The 19,368-nt window shown below is 42.6% G+C and overlaps 1 protein-coding gene across 9 annotated transcripts in view; it reads right to left on the reverse strand.

Annotated features, from left to right (window-relative positions):
* The window catches only part of ERBB4 (erb-b2 receptor tyrosine kinase 4), a 595,041-nt gene that overhangs the window by 398,079 nt on the left and 177,594 nt on the right, over positions 1 to 19,368 (reverse strand). The window lies entirely within an intron of this gene.

The following is a 19,368-nucleotide window of genomic DNA, read 5'->3' on the forward strand; positions in this document are numbered from 1 at the left end:
TGATGCATAGTTTGTTTCCCAGAAGTTCTGGGAAAATAGCTGAAGATAAATTGCACTGCTGTTGTCAGCACAGCACAGGCAGGCCCTGTGCTCCCTGTGCCAGTCTCACTTGTGCCACACCAGTGACAGCCCCGAGCCCACAGAGCATCACTCCAGAGCCTTCATCCCCCCTCGGCACTTGGGATGCTCAGGGGGACCCACGGAACACACACAATTCATGGAGCCTGTGAAAATCAAGAGCAATTTTGGCTGCCAGCAGCCCCAGGCTGAAAGAAGGCCTAAGTCTCCCTTGGTGATGCCTCAGGTTTAGCTTTTATATCTTCCAGATTCTGTGCTGCTTTAGTGTGTGGGTCTGGGCTTCATATTAGGGGATGGTGAGCTCTCTGTACAGAGTAGGGAGACAAAACAATGCCTTCTCCAGCTGGGGACCAAGGACAAATGATCCAAATCTCACACCCAAGAGCACAAACAAGGTGGACTGAAGAGAGAAAAACAAGCAGGATGGGACTTCATAAGCTAAAGCTGGAAGCAGAACTTATAAAAGTGAAAGACCCCATGACCAGTTGTCCATTTTGTGACCATTTTGGGTTGTGCTGCCCAAGGTTGATCCATTGAGGCCTTTTAATAAATCCCCACTTTATTCTTTAGCTTTGTCTAGTCTCTGTTCTAGGTCTGCCTTCTCAAATCACCATTAGCACCCTGCAGTATGCACTGAGCCTCTGTCATAAATACACATTATAATATTGGCTTTTTGCAAATATTAACAATGGATTCTATATGTATCATGTTAAAGTAACTTTGCCATAAATATATAGTTTTTATTTCTGCTATTAAAACTTAGACATAGTAGTGAAATAGCTGATATGTTTCTGCTTGTGGTACTTGAACTGCCTGCTTGGTTGGGGTAACATCCAATGGACACATGATGAAGACTCCTGTACTGACATGCCAACTCTCAGCACCCACCTCCCTATCTATAGAAATTATGGACCAAAGCCCAAGCTGGAGGTGATAACAAGGATGTATTAAAATCACAGCCAAGAAACAGGCATGCTCTAAAAAGGCTGACCCAAGGAGGAGGCGTGCTAAACAGTTCTTGGAACACGTAAGCTAGTCTGGGGGAAAGTTTATATATTCATAATTGCTTATGAATATGGAGTAGGCTGATGCAATACAAAAGATATGTACAGGGTGTCTCCAGAATGGCAGGTGTGCTTTTGGCTGAATGCCAAGCACCCAGCCATTAAAACTTATTATCTTTGTCTCCTATTGGCCTTTAGTAAAATTTTAAATTTTACCAGGAGAGTGAACCTCATTTTTCACAGCCTCCAAGAAGCTGGATATCTCTGCCCTGCTGGGAAATTGGAAATATTATATCCACAGTCAACCCAAGCCAGAAATGCATCACTTTCTTCACCAAATTCTTGCCAGAAGTCCTGGAGCTTCTAGGCTCCTGGTTTAACATACCAAACAAGGTATCTCCAGGAATGTTTAAATACCTCTAGGAAGGATTTATTTCAAGAAGTTTCTGTACAATCAACCTTTCTGCATTTCTTATCTCCCTGCCTCCTGGAAACTTTTGTCTGCTTCGATATGTTACAGCAGTTATGTTTCGTGACTGACAATTATCTCATAATGAAAAACAAGTCACAATTAATAAAGCTCAAAACTAATACCTGCTAAACTCATTTAATGATTTAATGAAGTAGGAGAGAGTCTTATGAAAAGATTTTAAAAGCAAGGGAGTCAATTTCCAGTTAGAGCCCACAGTCATTTGAAAGCCTGCAGGCTCCCAAGGTAAGAGATGGGGAAGAAAGGAAGGAGGAAAAACCCAAACAGAATTTTTTCTGCTGTTTTCCTCTGTATCCTTCTGAAGAGAAGACTGTCCTCTGCTGTTCGTGCTGAACCAGCCCCTGCAGGTCCATGTAACTCTAAAGACAACACAAGTTCAGTTTACAGCCCCAAATTTGATTCTTTAATGATGATACACCTTTAAATATCTTTGCACTCGACCAGCTCTGCTAATAAGCCTAAAACTAATTTAATGTTGTGCTATTCATTAATCATTATTACACAAGAAAAATGCTGAATGCAGGGGACACCCTATAGAGGAGTTTTCACGGTGTCAGACTTCTACCAAGTGTACACCACCCCAACAACAGCCTAAATCAAAAGAGAATCCATAATCATTTCTAATAGAAAGGACTGGAGGAAAACACCACCATCAGGCTTTCAAACAACAGGCAAAACAAACAACAGGTGTTTAGGGAGAATGTTTACTTAATTACATCAGACCCCAGTTTAGTTTATAAGGCCTTTAAAATTTTTTTGCCGGGAGGGAAAAAGAAAATTCCCAGCAACTTCAACAGGCTTTGCCAGAAGCTGACAACTGCAGGCAGTGAAGAGAAGGGCAGACAGGCAGCCTGAAGTCAGTGGATGTGGAGAAGTCAGATCAGCTCAGCACCCAGATTTAAAGCAGAATGGGGTCACTTCCCTTTTCCAACCCATTATACCTGCAAGCACGCTTGATCTGGGATACCCCTTTTGCCATCTGCAGCAATAACCCTAGCATGTATCTACTTATTTTCTCCCAAAAACTGGTCACTAAGTAGTTCTACTAATTGGATGGCAATGTCTCATTTCTGGACCTGTCAGGTGGCACCTCTGTGACATCTCCAGCTTTGGGGAGAGTGACAATTTCCAACTCACCTGAGGCTGTACACCCACGGGACTCCCCTGGGATCTCAGAGCACCTAAACAGCTGAATCCCTCTCACTAACCCGTGCATCTCTCTACTGCTGAGGGTTTTTTAGGTGAAAAATCCTCTAGTTTATGCCCAGGTAACATAATTTTAAGTCCAAGAGGATCTACAGAGAAACTGCAGGATTTTACAATGGCTGAAACAATGAATGCACAAATCTGCAGACAGCTGGGATCAGATCTCACCTTTCATTCTGAATACACTCACAAACACCTCTCTGTTTGCAGTTTACTACGGAGCTTATGCTGCTCTTACCCATGACTGCCACAGCTTCTCCCCGTGTCACTCTGAGCACAGCACCTGGACCACGAGGGCAGGGACAGGTAGGACCACATGGCACAGACAGGAACAACCTGCAGGGTTGTTTACACTCGATTTCTCCTCTCCTTATGATTTTCAGCAGTGAAACTATTTTATCTCACTCAGCCACTGGCTCCCCCACCGTACATGGACATGCTGACACAAGGAGCAGCTGACAACCACAGCAAACTCCACAGAGCAGTTTTCAACTGGCAAGATGTTCTTCATGTGCCTTACGTCTGGGAGAGTCCTTTATCCACCAGAATATTATATTTATTAGCCACCTGTATTATATATAAAATGAAAAAAATTAAAAAATTAAAAACTCATTCGACACGCCTTCATTTTGAGGCTGCTAAAGGTCACCCTGCCCTGAGAAAATTCTGGAAAGTGAAATAGAAATGGCAAGTACAGCACAAGGTCCTCCCCTCCTGCCAACCCACATTCACCTTTTCTCATTAATTATAAAAAAAAAAAAAAAAAAAAAAAAAAAAAAAAGAATTCTAAGACACCAAGACAAAGAGTAGCTGAGCCACCTGCAGTGCTGTGGCAATCACCAAACCAAGAATTCCAGAGCTTCTTGCACACCTGAGGGTGACCCAACTGGTGGCTGAACTGAGCTGTAAATTGCCTGTGTAAAGCCACACAGGATTTTTTTATTTTATTTTTACTGGATCAACAGAAGGGTCACATACCTAAAAATAAAAATCCTGCCATGATTTTGGCTGATGCCAACATATGTTCATGGCAGTCTGTCTCCAAATGTATACAAACTAAACTGTGAAGCTGGTATCACTTTGCCCATTATTCCCTTTTATTATATATATTTTTTTCCTCCATGCCTGGGGCTCTCACAAGGGTTTGCAATATAAGAAGTTTGGCAGAGCTGGCAGAAGAGCAGATTTAATCTTGTTCAGTTTCTGGTGTCCAGAAATTTCACACTGAAAGCTTGTAACTGTGTACAGAAAATGGATGTCAGTGCTCTTCTTTTCCTTGTGTTTTATGGACCTCCTCACAAAATGCTCAGAGAAGCCTAAGATGACAGACCACAATTTAAAAATCCTGTGCTGGAGGGATCCTGAGCTGTTTACCAGTCCCTGATATACAGACTGTATCTCACATATGTAACTTTGATGCAAAGTGTTTATTTGCATGTAAGACTCCAAACCCCACTTTTCTCTCCAAAGCCAGATGCTGTGCAGAAGAAAAGAACTATAAGCAAATTCAGAAGCTGTTCTGCAAAATCCCCATGAATTTTCCTGGCTCATTCAGCAGCTCAGCTTTGGGTACAGCTACATTGGGTGGTGACAGCATAAGGTATCTTGGACTTCTCCATCTCCATGGGAGAAATAACCTCTCCCTGTTCACTCTTCACATGAGTAAATCACATCCTTATTTACACACAGCAGAAGAGAGCCACAAAACTGTACCTGGCCATGCCAAGGGTCAGGCAGAGTGAGGAGGGGCACGTGCCACACTCCCTGCTGCACCCAGGGGCATCTCAGGCTCCCTTTGCCCATCCAGGAGGGCAAGTGTGCTCAGAAATTAGGAGCTCAAAGGGGCTTTTGCCACAGCTGCCACTGAACACAGCAAATCAGCACCACAAACATCACGAGCAAGAGATTAGCATCACCACACCCTTTCATCTGGGCCAAGATGCTTGCATGGGAGAATTCCATGATTTTAAACAACGTTCCTGCAAATTATAGGTGTAACTTAGCCAGTGCTTGCTTACAGCTTCATTGAATTGCTGAAGCAGGATTGATTTAAGCCCTTACTTACATTGCCTTGTTTAATCTACATCTGCATTGTATTGGAATTATTACAGAAGCACTTCTGTGGCACCCAAACCCCCTGGAAAAGAGAAGCACCACCTAGTTCTCTGTCTTCTCTTCCACAGCCTGCCTGAGGAGCAACAGGAAATATTTTAAGAAGTTATTCTCCTTCTCTTTTTAATAAAACGTTCTCTCCCTCTACCCCCAAATCAAATTTAAATACACAATAAAACACGCATTAGTCTTCCTGTCAAAAATTGCAATCACATCCCAGGTAGAGCACAGCGACTCAGCCCCAAGGCTGTAGTTAGCCAGGTTTCATTTGACTATTATGTTCTCCAGGAAAAACAGAGAGAAATCTATCTGTGCTGACACAATCAAGATTGCAACAGCCAAAACACCACAGCTGTTCTTTGAATATTTCAGATGATGCTCTGCCATCAGTGACAATACCAGGACCGCCTGTCTCTTCCAGTGCTCTGCTACAATAATCAGCCTGCCAACAGGAATATCTGCCACCCTCCCAGCTGCAGAGCATCCTCTAAACATTTAATCTGGGCTATTATTTCCTCCCTGCCGGGCTGTAGTTTTGCATTACAGGCACTAGAAACAGAGAGTGGTCAAAAGAAATGAGGAATTTTCTACCCCAATGTAACACTAAGGGCAGGCAGCTCTCAGACTCAGTTGTTGAACCCTTCAGGACAGCAAGGTGTTCTACCACCTGCTTGCACTGAAGGTGTGTTTTTGTTGTTTCCTCTGCAAAACCCAGGTCAAACTGAGAAAATGCAAATTTTAGAAGAAGAAAAGAAAAAAATTTAAGCAATCATTTATTAGGCTGCCCTTTAGTAACAAAGGAAAGATCAGGAAAAAGTAACATTTCATGTTTTAACACAACTCTATGAAAACTAAGTCTTCAGGATTTACATCAGGCATTTTCAAAAGCCCAGATCTTTGGGACATCACTGGCATTTATAGAAGTCCTGCCACACATACAGTATTTTCCTGAAAGGCATGCAAAACTTAACTGTGCAGCTTTCTGAGGTGTAGGAAAGTCTGACTTTTTTGTCTTCAAATACCACGCTGTAGTATTCAAAAATGTGCTGACAGCATGGACAAAGCACAGATGAGAAAAAAAAAAAAAACATATATTTAAAGAAACAGTTGTGTAAGATGTCTTTTTCAGATGCAAATCCTGGCAGCTCCGAGCAAATTATTCTAAATTGACAAAAGAGCATTTCCCTCAGCTATTCTCTATTGCACAAATGCCAGGGAGCTCTCTGAACACATAGCAGGAGAATCCAATATTTAAGTATAGCTTGAGAAACCACAGAAATGCTTTAATATATTGTTAAAACCTATGAAGATTCAGTAAAGAGGTTAATTAGGGATTAAGCAGTCATGCTTACTTGTGTGTCTTTAGCCTAGTGATTCTCAAAATGCAGTAATATAGGGAGATCTTAAAAAAAGGAGGAGTGGGGCTCCTCCTATGGATCTTTAGCCATCCACACATGCAACATCTTGCCACCAGTCAGTACTGCCAGCAGTCTGGGACAGAGACTGCTTCTAAAAAGGGGCAATGGCTACTTAATTCTACTGCAAATGACTCCTCCTGTTGGAATTAAATCACCCTTAGAGGCACCCATTTATAAAAGAAGGATCCTGGCATGCTATCTTAGTACTCAAGCAAAATTACATTTCAGCATCGTTGAAACCTAATTGAAGTCAACCTCTGTAGTTTTTGTATACAGGCTTACTTAGATTTCGGTTCTTTTGCTTTAAGAGCTTCTCAGGGCTTTACAGCAATTTGTAATTGATTTCACCCTCAGTGAAAACCATTAATTAGTATCCTGCAAATGGGGTTTTCCAAGCTGGACTCGCAGCAAACAAGGACAGTTTCCCCAGAAGCTGATTGAACGCCCTGGTTTGACATTCATTGCCAGACTGGGAGGAATCCTGTGCTCAGAGGACTGGCCAGCAACTGCTTCAGTAAATAAACTCTTTCAGACATGTGCTCAGCCCACAGAAATTTACTTTTTTAAGTCCTGGGATGCCACAGTTTCTTCCTTGGTCAAGACAAAGATGACTTTCATAACCCTGATGATGTTTTAATTTGGGATTCTACTGGCAAGCTAAAATACCAGTTAAAATAAGTAGCAGATTCAGTACTGGCAAGCTGAGATAGAAATAGAACAAACCAAACAGTCAAAAATTCCTCCTTGCCTGGAACCAACATGACACATAGGAAAGAAACTTCAGTTCCAGTGGGTCAAGAAAAGATAAGAGCCCAGGACCCCACGGTGATTCAAGTTTCTTTAGACACCTACAGCTGCTCACATTCATTCTCAGGAGCAAAATTCATGCAGCAAAATCAGTGCTGCTGCTGCCCTACCCCTGCCTGCATTTTCCCTGCAAACCAACCCTGGGGCTGGGATCCCGTTAGTGTAACACGATCTGGAGCTAACAGTGCAGGACTAAGCCTTGCCCTCATAAATCATTGATTAATAAATACCAGAAAGCAAAGCTGCAGACCTTAATCCCTGCAAAGCCTGGCGAGTGCCATGGGTGATCCTGGGAGGGCTCTCCCCACAGGGTGCACAAGGAGTGCACAAAACCCAGCACAGCTGGGCACCACAAAGCTTCACAGGGCAGCTCTGCCACAGATGAATGCTCACGCTCTCCAAATTCCCAAATTTCCATTTCTCCAAACCAGCTCCCAGTTTCTCAACCCCTCCTCCCATCAAAGCAGGGAGGATGTGCTGGCAGAGGCACCGATGCCCTACAGTCATTTTGGAGGTGAAGTTTGCAAGGAGAGAAGGGGAAATGTCTTTCCTAGCAGGATGTAAAAAGTTTAACCTTGACAAGTAAATAAGAAATGAAACAGCCAGCGATTATTTCAGAAACCTCTAAGCAAATTATCTAAGAAACGTTTTAATGAGTCCCATAAAACTGCTCCATATATTTTAAACAGTCAAAGGGTCACTGTCCTGTTTTTATCCCACCATTTTTCTTGACTTGGGGCTAAGGCTACTGGTGTCATTTCAGCTGGGGTTTCTCTCTTTTTATGACTTGTCCTGTGCTCATGGGTAGACTTCTTGAAACTGGCTTGTGACTTCCCTGAGAAATCTTTCTGATCTGAGAGAGGGAGCGAGATGAAAAGAAAATATTAATGGGAAGAGAACTACAAGGCTATGCTGGCAGAGGCACCCTCGGGCTGCCACTGCCTCCCTCCCTGCTCATCCCCCAAAAACCAGCCACTGTCTCACTTACAGCTGATCCCTGGAGGGCCAGACCTGCTGCAGGCATGGCTTGCAGAGAGCCTCCATTTATATTCCCAGCTGGTTCACCTGTTTTCTGCAAATTTTGCAGTTACCCTGCAGACAGATCAATGCTGTGATTTGCTTCCAGCAGGGTGGTGGGAACCCCCTCTGGCACTTCCTATTTTTAAACAACTGAAGTTGTTTTGTATTTCCTAAACCATATTGATCCACGAGGCTAATGATAGTTTTTCTCAAAGCTCTATTTCGTTCGCTCTGTCACAGAGGGAGCCCTGGAAATTACAATTAGTGATATAGGAAACGATTGAAATCTATTTTACTGCACAAGTCTGCTCCTGCTATGTGCAGAGCAGAACAATAACCACAAATTCAGTCGCTCCCACATGGAATCATGGATGGATGACTACACAAGCAATGAAGAGGGCTTATATGGGGTGCAACAGCCACCATACATCTTTATTTTACACGATATTGTCCATTAAATGAACTAAAAATAAAAATAACATGGGCACAATACTACCGTTTGAATAGACTGAAATATATGCACAGCTCCTCCTCCAAAGTAATTTAATTTTTAGTGCGCCAGTAGAATGAGAAAATTAGTTTTGTTTTTAAAATAATTCCTTATCCTTAGAGGGAAAAAGTCAGTCAAAACTATCTTGTTAACATAAAAGGCATTTATCAAAATAAACATATTAGAAAGGGACCTCATCTCTGACAGACACACCTACAAAATAAAAAAAAAAGAAAATCCCACCCAACCTGTGTTTGGAAGTGGCCAGGTGTGACAGAAAGCAGAAGGAATGAGCAGGTTTGGGTCACCAAGAGGCTTTTTGTCATTCCCTCCCAGTACACATACAGTGCTCCTGCCTGCCCAGGGCTCTGTCAGGGCTCCCTGCTGGAAAGGATGACACCAGGTGCCCACTCCTTGTCACCTGGTGGTGTCACCTCTATCTGTCAGAAGGAATTGTAGTGCTACAATAAAACACTTTTGGAGAAATAAAAATGAAGAATCATTCCCTCCCCCCCCACCAAAAAAAAAAAAACAAACAAACAAAAAAACCACACCTCCATGTTTTCATCATCTGGATCTAAATCACTGTTTCTCCTCCTAGAAAAAAAATTTAATTCGCATTTCCATAAAATGGTACTGCTGGGAATTAACAAGCTAATAAAAAGGACTTTAAGGATGCATTAAACTTGGGTTGGGGAACTCTCTAGTACTTGCAGCATAAATGCTAATAAAATTATAAATCTGTTATTAACTTTTTACATCCCTGCCAAGTGATAAAGACTTAAAAAAAAAAAAAGGCATTGAAAAGGCTAGAGATGTGCATTTTACAATGAAAAACCAAGCAGTCCAGACAATACAAAAATTACTTACACCATATGAATTCTCTGTACAGCCCTGAAAAAACAGACATCTGTCTCCCCAGGGCAATCCAGCACTCATATCTGATATATTGTGAAGGGAAAAAAAAAAAAAAAAGATTCATTTTTCCTTTAAAATCTGAATAAAAGAGGATTCCACCATTGTTTGCCCCAGGGGTTGGACATGCCCAGGCTTTGATTACCTGACAATGAGATGTTTATGTCAAGCCCTGGCTGATGTTCACCTGTTAGAGTCCTACAACTCTCCTGCTGTACTTTATACTCCAACCTGTTCAGTGCACTCATTGTTTCAGCCAGCAACAACCCCCAGCTAATTGCTACACGTGGAAGGGAAATTAAAAGGCTGGCCCTTGGAGACTGCTACGTCTGCTTCCAAACGAATATAATTAGCAGAGAAGGGGAAAAGATTGTAATTGCTTCCCATTTAGTGGTGTAAGGAGGGATTTAGGGCTTAATATTTCGGGGAACAACCAATCTGCCAGCTCAGTATTTGGGAATGCAGAGCAATGACAGGCAAAGGACTTGAGACACAGTCCACAGTCCTGCAGGATGGAACACAAGGCTGATGGGTCAGAATCAGGAGCAGAGGTTTGCTGGGGAGGTGACCTCCAGGCACTTCCAGGAGCTGACAGGATCCAAACGCATCCCAGGGAGCTCCCTTCCCTGGCAGAAGCAGCTCTGCCCTATCCAGTCCTACAGAAACTCACTGTCCAAGGAGAACCAGGAGTGTTCCTTCCAGAGCTGAAAGGTGCTCGTGGTTGGTAGTTGAGGTGGCACAGAGACAGGCACGTTCCAAGATCAGCACAAGCAGTGGTTTCACAGGTTCTTTTACAGACACGGGAATTGTGGAGCTCCCTGGGCTTATGGCTCATCCCCTTGTGCAGAATGCCACAGTTCAAGGCCTGGAGAGCTCAGCCTCCACCAGGACCTCCCTCACTGTCTGAGCCACTTGTCCCACTCAAACCCATTGCAACCACAGGCTTTTACTCCCTCCTGTAGCATGCTGCTGGGGAAAAAAACGTTTGGAACATTCTCAGATGAGATAAATGCCTGTTCAGGCAGCAGAATAGAGAGTTCTAATTTCAAAAATCCTTATTAACAGAGCGCTGAGAGCCATGCAATTTTCAAAATCCAGCCCTTGTTTAAGTGAACTAAGGGGAGCTGAGGAACTGCTCAGTCTGAAGTCAGAACTGTGTGCTGAGGTTTTCAGCTTCTGCCCGATACTAAACACAGCAGTACCTTTAATAGACTGACTCCTAGCAGCAGGAAAAAAGGTAGACAAGCAGTTGGAAAAGGAAAGCACAACCCCAAAGAGCTATGTTCATTTTCTCTGTACTGTCTACCTTGAAATATTCTCCTCTTCCACAAGACGTGCTTCAACTGCAGCCCTCAATCACCACAGTTCACTTCATAGCCTCCGTTAAAAACTGCACTTTGATTTATTCCATACAAAAATCAGCTCGATGAGATTATTTTACTCTGCATTTGCCCTCTGGTGCCCCTTGAACTGAAAGCCAAGCTCAGCAGACCCTGGGTGCTCCCCGGGTCTCTCCTTGGTCACGCCATGTGTCTGTCCTGCGTTCCCACTTCGGAGCCGAGGCTGCCCCGAGCTGACTGATTTTCTACCTGCTTCACAAATCCTATTTTTCTGCCAGTCCCTCCCAGACACAACAGGTGTCATGCCACTGTGGATCTCAAGCCACCAGGCTATGTTGGAAACATGAAACCAACCGAAACAGGCAATAAACACTCACATGGCTACAAGTCCCTTGGTCCACTGGTCCTTCCTTCGCCTTTCCCTCCTTTTCCAAAACGTGCTGCCAGTATGATTCAGCCAAGCGTGGATACCTAGAGGTGCTCCTCTCCCCTCCCAGCTCTTCAGAAAGGTCTCCAAAATTGCTTTTAGACAAGTCTACGTCAAGAAAGCAGCACCCATGGAGGACTCAGTGAAATGCACTCTGTACAGCACAGCGCAGTCCCAGCATCTCCTGGAGGCAGGGCATTCACCAAAGTCTGGAAAGCACAAAGCTCCAGCACCTCACCCCACTCTCCCGTGAGTTTTTAGGGTCTTGGGTATATGAAAGGACAAATACTTTTCATCCTTGAATCCTCCTCTGAATTTAGGGACATAGTGCCAATCTTACTTGCACTTGTGTCATGATCCGGTTGTTAAAGTTCTTGGAAATGCCTCTGCCCAAATTAAGGTGCAAACAACAACATATGCCAGTGACAATAGAATGGGTTTTATTTTATAGTAAATATGAGAGGGAGAAAAAACAGAGAAACACAAGAAGAGAAAGAAACAGAAAACAAGTGGTTAAAAGATAAATTTCACTTACACTAAGATGTAAATCACATGAGAAATCCAGAGGCCACTGAGACCAATGGGACTTTCCCCAGCAGCTGCAATGTCACCACCCTCACAGCAGTGAAGCCTGTTGTGCTTCAAGGCATTTCAAAAGTTCTCATTTTCCCCCTTTAGAACGACACCACTGAAAAGTGTCACTCAAACTCAATTTCTCAATTCAAAATCTTTGTACAAATGCAGAGCTAAAGAAAGCAACAAAAGCGACATAACTTAGCCAATAAAAGATTGCTTGATCTGTTTTTATGCTATGTGATTCTAGGTCATGTTAAATCACAGGTTTCTTATTAACAAAAACACACAAAAGCTCAAAAATTACTTCTCTCCTCCTGCCTACTCCCTGCTAGCTGATTGCACCATCTTGTTTTTTTTTTCAACAAGCTTTGAATAAAGCAGGGTCTAGCCCAAAAGTGTTTGAATATCTAAAAACACCGTTATTTCCCCTCAAGACTGAGTAAATGACAAACCAAAGAGTGTTTTTTAAAACCATGCATTACCTACAGAGAAATGGTAGATTACAATTTCAAAGGGCATCAAAAACAGGAGTTCCACCACCCTCCTGGACCTGCAGTAAATAAGGAGTTTGGGTGGGTTCACAGTTTGCAGATCAGGCAGTTGGGCATTAAACCCTTTGTGGTGCCAGGGGTGACTGTGGCAGAGAGCACCAGCTCTCCCCTGGAACAGTGACTGCCCACTGTGGCATCTCCTGTGCCACTCACTGCTTCCCCACAAAAACAAATGGGGAAAAAACCTAACCTCTCTCTGGGATTAAATTAGCTGAAAAATCTGAGCTCCACGTTGGTAAATACTAAATGCTCATGGAGGGTTGCGTTAAGGGGAATATTTTTCTGCAATATGCACAAAATCGATTTTCAGCGCTGTATGATTTTAAATCAAACTAGTCTCACCTACAATGTTTGTTTTACTCTCAAATAAGCAACGACAGGAAGCCAGAATTAAAACAAATCAAAAAGGACAACAAAGAGAACTCTTGATTTCCTCCACAGGTTCTCTCTTCACTTGTTATAATGTTTAAGTACGTAATGGCTGTTGATTAACTCCCCTCCTTATCATCAGTTGATCAACACGCAGCTCCTACTACATCAAATTACCTTAAAATGATAAAAATTAACAGTGTGTGTTGTTTTCCCCTATTAGAATGTATGAAATCATACTTAGGAACAATGCCAGACTAACCATGGAAGACACAGGAGATGGCTGCTCAGCACAGAGGTTGACAGTACTCATTTTGATTCTAGAAGTCCTTGGACCAAACTTCTCAAGAGCAAAAAAGTAATTGGACCAAGTTTTTTGGACTGACTTCCTTTTCTCTTTTGCTAAGCTCTGAAGCCAGACAGGATCTGTTATTATACATATCGTTCAGATTTAAGTGTTTCCATTAAGTAATTGAGAAATAAATGCATTGATGTCAGGAAACTCACAGCAAAACACACAACAACCAAATTTCCAGGTGGTTTTGCTGCAAAGCAGCTGCAGCATTGCAGACCTCATTTTGGTATCAGATAAACTGACCTTAACTAAATTAGTTATTATGTTAACTGTTGTGTTTTAAGTAACTCACAGGAATAGAGAAGGAACACAACTCAAACTGGAAGTTTGCTGGCAGTGCCTTCTATCAAACTGGAAAGGGAGGGTTTTCATATTAATGGGATTTTGTGATAAATACATGTTCTTACACAGCTGACAAAATACAGAGACATGTTTCAAATGACATTAAGATTACAAAAAAAATAAAAAAAGAGAAAGCAATACTCAAGACTCCTTCAACTCCCTTGTGGGGCTCAGCAATGCAGTATGCTCTGTGAACACGGTTCTGATGTGACAAAGGGACAGCTTTGAAAAAATCCTTCTACCAGTGATCTTCAAGGCAAAAATGGAAGGCACAAAACTGTAAACATGCACTTTTCTTAACATACCAGAGCTTTCCCTCTGTCTCAGGGAAAGAATGGCACCAGCACGTGACTGGCTCTGCCTTGTGCTCACCAAAGCTCGAATGAGACACACGGCTGGTGTCAAACACATCCTTGGAGATAAAGCCCTGAATTTCCTCATTTCTTCACTGCTTTTGTATTCCAGAACTAGCAAGTGTACCAGATCAATAAACAGCACAGCATCTGAGGACTGGTTTCCTTTAGAGTTTGCAATTCACTATCAGATGATCTGACTCACCTGCAGAAACGCACGCAGATGCCAACCAAGCATTTTTCCAAGACTGCTGGTTGTTAATCAGAACCAGAGCACAGTTATTGCCATAGGTTCCATGTTTCTAAGCCCATCTGATGAAAAGAATATAACCATGGAGATTTCTTAATATACCTCAACAACATATATTGCATTCTGTTGTCCCAACAAAGCCACAGAGTAGTGTTGTGGACATGGCACAGAACACACTGGCACAACCCTAAGGTCTTAGGGACAGCTACTTATGTCTTTTTTTAATAAACACTGATTATCTTAGGAGAAAAATTTAAATTAACCTAAGGTGTTGCTTACAGGCAGCCATTACATTTTTATTTCCCCAGGCTTGTGATTTAATCAGCTGTCACCACAGACCTCATTAGGTAAGGCACGAGAACCTCCATCACACAGTTCCTGTGCTGGGCTGCCACTTCTGCAACTCAGAGCTCAGGTGGCAACAGAGCCTTGTCCAGGAGCACTAAACCCAGGCCAGTTTACAGAGTTACAGCAGAGACACCACCAGAAGCAGCACCAACTGCCAGACAAAGCTTCCCCCAGGAGCTCTCCTGCTCCCAGCCTGCCTGCCCAGTGGCTGGTCACAGATAATTTCCCCAGGCCACCCTGCCAAGTCCACCTCAGCCTCCACAAGCATGGAGCCAAAAGCAAAGCAGAGCAATAGAAACCAGTAAGAGCACAGATGACATAGGAACTGTAAATCATGCCAAGAAGTTTGCAAGCACAGAGTCCTCATCACTCCATCATCTCTGAGCTGGTCCTTGTTTCCTGATACGCTGCAAGCCTTGCCTTTGGTGTCCCAGCCAGGTTATTTTGGCAAGACTGGCTCTGGCTTGATGCCAAGGCATCACACAGCCCCAGGATCAAGGCAGAATGATAACTGCTTTCCTGCCATGCAGTACCAGTTAAAAAAATACCCACACAGACATAATTTCTGTCTTTTTCTTACACATATAAAGGAGAAAAATGCCCACGGAGATCCCATGTGAGACTTTGTGTAGATTATTAAAGACTTTGCCTTCTGTTTTGCTCTTTTAATCTTACTCTTTTTAGCAAAAACAAGGTCATCTATGTCGACAGACTTTGGCCAAAAGCAACCGACTGCACAATTCTTGCCAATTTCTTTTTTGTTTTCAACAACATTCTTCAGAAATTACCTTGCTAAATGTGACATTCAGTCCCACTTACCGAATACTACACTTAAAGAGCTGCTGAACTCAAGGACCAGGCATTAAATGGGAAGGCACACTTCTTCACAAGTATAAACAACTTCCCACACAGCTCTCCTGTGAGAGATGGTCTAACACATTATAACCCAAAGAAAAATAAAAAGCAACATCAGTTTCAACACCAGCATCATCTGCTCAACATGGAGAGAAGAAAAATTAGATGGAAAATGCAAACAGACACGGTGTGTTAGACACCAAAGCCATTCCTGCAACGCCAGGCCTGGCAGAAAACACATTGCTGGCTCTTCTCCTCCCAGTTTGCAAGCTTGGAAATTAATAAATAATGGACTGGGAAAGGTAATAGGTAATTAAAGACGTAACTATAAATTCTTTAAAATATCTTAGTATATTTAAAGCAGTAGCCAGGCCCTGTATGTTGCAGATCTGCTTTGTTGTGCTGTAAAACTGCAGAGGGGTGAGGGTAGAAGGTGAGATGGGGGGTCAGGACAAGCAGTGGGAGGTGCTGCTATTTGGTGGTTTAGAATCCATTTCTCATCATCCCAGTGATGAAGCTTTTGTGTACTTTGCACCAACACCAGCGTATGGATTGGATCTGTGGCACTCTGGAAAGCACTGGTCAGCCTGGAGGTCAGTGCCCAAGGGCTGCCCAAGTGCTGGGAGTTTCCCACCAAAGGTCCTGAGTGCTTCCAGCCTGGATCTCCCCAGGGAGCTGCAATACACTCACCACTCCTTACTTCCTCCATATTCACCAATAAAGCACTGCACCAGAATGCTGGGACAATAACTGCCCACTTGCAGGACCCCATTTTTGCTTAAGGCTGGCCAGACTTTCTTCAACAAAGACCAAACGTTCACTTGAAACATCACAGGTTGAAGCCTGGGAATTTCTTAGGGAAATGACAAGCTGTGTAGTCCCAGGGAAATAAAACTCCATTAAAAGCTGCCATATCAGGCAAGCCAGAAACTGGAACTCCAGTCCCTTCTATCCCAGGTTACAAAAACACATTTACATCCCAAACGCTTTGTGGAAAATATGACGGCTCCACAAAGTATTTCAACTCAAACAAAATGACAGATAAAGAGACTTCTAACTACACAAGCTTGAGGAACTTTTGAAGGGCTTTTGAGGGGTTGTAAAAGAGACAGGAGAAAGCTTTATGGCTTGGAGGGATGACACCTACAGCTTTTCTGATCCCTCAAGTACAAGACGACACGTCCTTTCAGAAGTGACCAAATCAGCAGCCTGGTTTAACCCATCAACCAGAACCACGGGGGTTTTATTCTGACAAGTGGCAATGCTTTATTTGACTGATGTTAGGTTTTACCTCCTAGTTTTGGCAGAATGCAGATTAAATAAATCTTGACTGCATCTCGAGTTCATTGCAGCTAATGACTTTGAACTTAAGGGTCTGTTAACACTAAATTGCTATCATTATGCAATCATGTTAAATTACCAGGGGAAGCAGAAGGTACCTCAAAAGAAAGAATTGCACCAGCTTATGCCAAGAAAACTGGACATCAGTGAATATTGTTGGCCTGTTCTCTGCAAAACCAGGTTTCTGGCCCAGACAAACATGTTTCTCATCTACTGTTGTTATCTCCTGCCAATATAAATCCAGCCAAACTGGCTCCATCTAATTCTCACTCAATATGCCCTTACAGAAACAAACACATAAAAGTGAAGTCTTTATCAAGTAGGAGTCCTGCATAATGCAGAGCAACTCTCCTCCTCGCTTGCTCAAGCTAATTATCTCACCATTTTTGATACTTGGCTTTTATCATCAATTTTAAAGGCTCTGCTTATAGAGGAAGGACTGATGAAGTAGGGACTGACTTAATACATTCTATAAAAATCACTTGAATTCCCTGGAATCTGGATTTTTTTTAAGATGGCATGAAGAGTAGCCTCACTGAAGACACCAGAAATGCTGCCTTTTTTTCACTGAAATAAGGTTTCACACACAGGTCTTAGAAGAAGTTGAAAATCTCGTGGATCAGGAGAGGAATGCAGCATATTTTGCTCCCTGGTGAGAGGAGCTGGACAGACAGCATCACATGACTTACTCGAAATAATGCCCAAAAGAAACACAGCACAAGAAACACCATGCATAAACCTGAAAAAGCTCAATCAGTGCCTGAAATACATCTGCAGGACATTGGTACAAACAGTATTGCAGTATTTGCAAAACACTACATGAAAGTAAATGTATCAATCAGTTGCAAACCCACACAGCACATGACTGTGGATGCATTGAATGAAGTGTAAAGGCTGAGCTTTAGGGGAGATTATAGAAGTCTTACTCTCCCCAGTTCAACTGTGTTTTCCCAAAACTGAATCCCTAGATTATGAGAAACAAGAAAATATTGAAGCCCTGTCCATGCCACTGAATAACACAGGTTTTATTTTTATTACACCTTGTTAAATAAACTCGTGACCAAAACATTTCCATCATTAAGAAAGACTAACAGATTAATCCTTTGTGGATAAACAATCCAGCCACAAGAGGCAAACAGAAACTAGTTAAATAAAGTTAAATAAAATTACTTCATTACTTTATTACAAGTTAAATAAAATTACTTCTTCATGCTCTTTTAGATCTATTTCTCCCTTGGTGTATAAAAAAAATATAGATTAGGCTTGAGTTTCACATTCTTTGTCTTATTAAATCCTCCCAGAGCAGATAGAATTGGCAGCACACAAATAATCCTACATGTGACAACATCCCTTCGTATTAGTTCCTCAATTATCCCATACCCAAGACCACAGCAAGGATTTGGGGACTCAGATGCCTTTTTGAAACCAACACCCATGTCAGTAATTTGAACTGAAATGGCAACAAGCGTTCCTCCTCACAAAAGCTTAACTCGTGTGAAGTCAATAAATATTTCCTTCCAATTTCTTGTAGATAGGTGGGGTGTTTGCCTTTTCCTACATGGACACATTCTGCTCTTTGCTGTGCGGTCACTAGTGGGCTCCTGAAAGGCTTCAGAATCCAAAGGTTTGGGAGAGACTGGATCCACCTTCATCCTTCATCTTTCATCCTTGCCTGCGAGCTGCAGTCCAGTGTCTCACAGGACAAGTTTTGATAAAAAAGCCCTTACATCACCTGTGGTGTCATCCCTCTTTACTCCATCCAAACACCTCCCAGGACTCCATAATCATGGGGGTCACTACTCACAGGGAAATTTTCTGCTTGGTACCTCTGCTGTCAGTGCTCTGGCTGTGAGGGCTCTTTGAAACCCTTGGTAAGTGGCTGTGATACGTTCTGGGACACGCACTAGCACTGCTGCTGTTTGTGGAGAGGCAAATACAATTTGTCTGCTGGAGTAACGCTTGGAAGACTTCCTGAAAAATCTAACAGCAATTAAGCTAATTTTACCCCTGCCAAGCAGATGCCAGAAATTAAAACTTGCAAGAATGACAGACTTGTATGATAGCTAAAGACAGAAGAAAATTGCAAGATTCAAGATTATGATTCTCTTGCCTGTATAGAAGTGATTGTAATTATTGTTTGGTTCTCAACTATTCTGGGGCAGGCATCAAGGAAAGACATCTATCAAGACATTTGGATTCATTTAGGCACCCTGCTCAGAGGGGTAATAAATGCTGGGCTAAAAATACCATTGACATTTCAATATTAATAAAGATGTGCGCTCAAGTATCACTGTAGTGATCCTCCTGCAATAGCTTTGCCACGTCTCTGCTGACTGCTGGCTTGCCTTTACCTTCCAGCTTCCTGAAGGTGATCTGCACACTGCTGTAGCCTCAGCCTCTGGCTATCAAAAATCACCACTCGAGCCAATGCCTGAATATAGAAGCATCTTAACTTTCCCATTCCCAGAGTCCATACTTCACATTAGCAATGTGCAAGTTTATAAGAAATTAAAAACTGATTTAACAAGAAGTTAAAGTGGCTGCTAACAAGCTCGAGGTTACATCAGAGAAAGCAAACATCCCAGTCCTATTTGGTGCTGAAAACAATTTCCAAAAGCATCTACGTTTTATTCCGCTTTCCCTGAGCTTAGAGGGAGAATTGGAGGACACTACAGAAACTAATTTGAATACATATTCCTTGAGCACTACATGCTATTAAAA

Source organism: Lonchura striata, chromosome 7, assembly GCF_050655825.1.
Source record: "Lonchura striata isolate lonStrDom1 chromosome 7, ASM5065582v1, whole genome shotgun sequence".
In the NCBI taxonomy this organism is placed as follows: domain Eukaryota; kingdom Metazoa; phylum Chordata; class Aves; order Passeriformes; family Estrildidae; genus Lonchura; species Lonchura striata.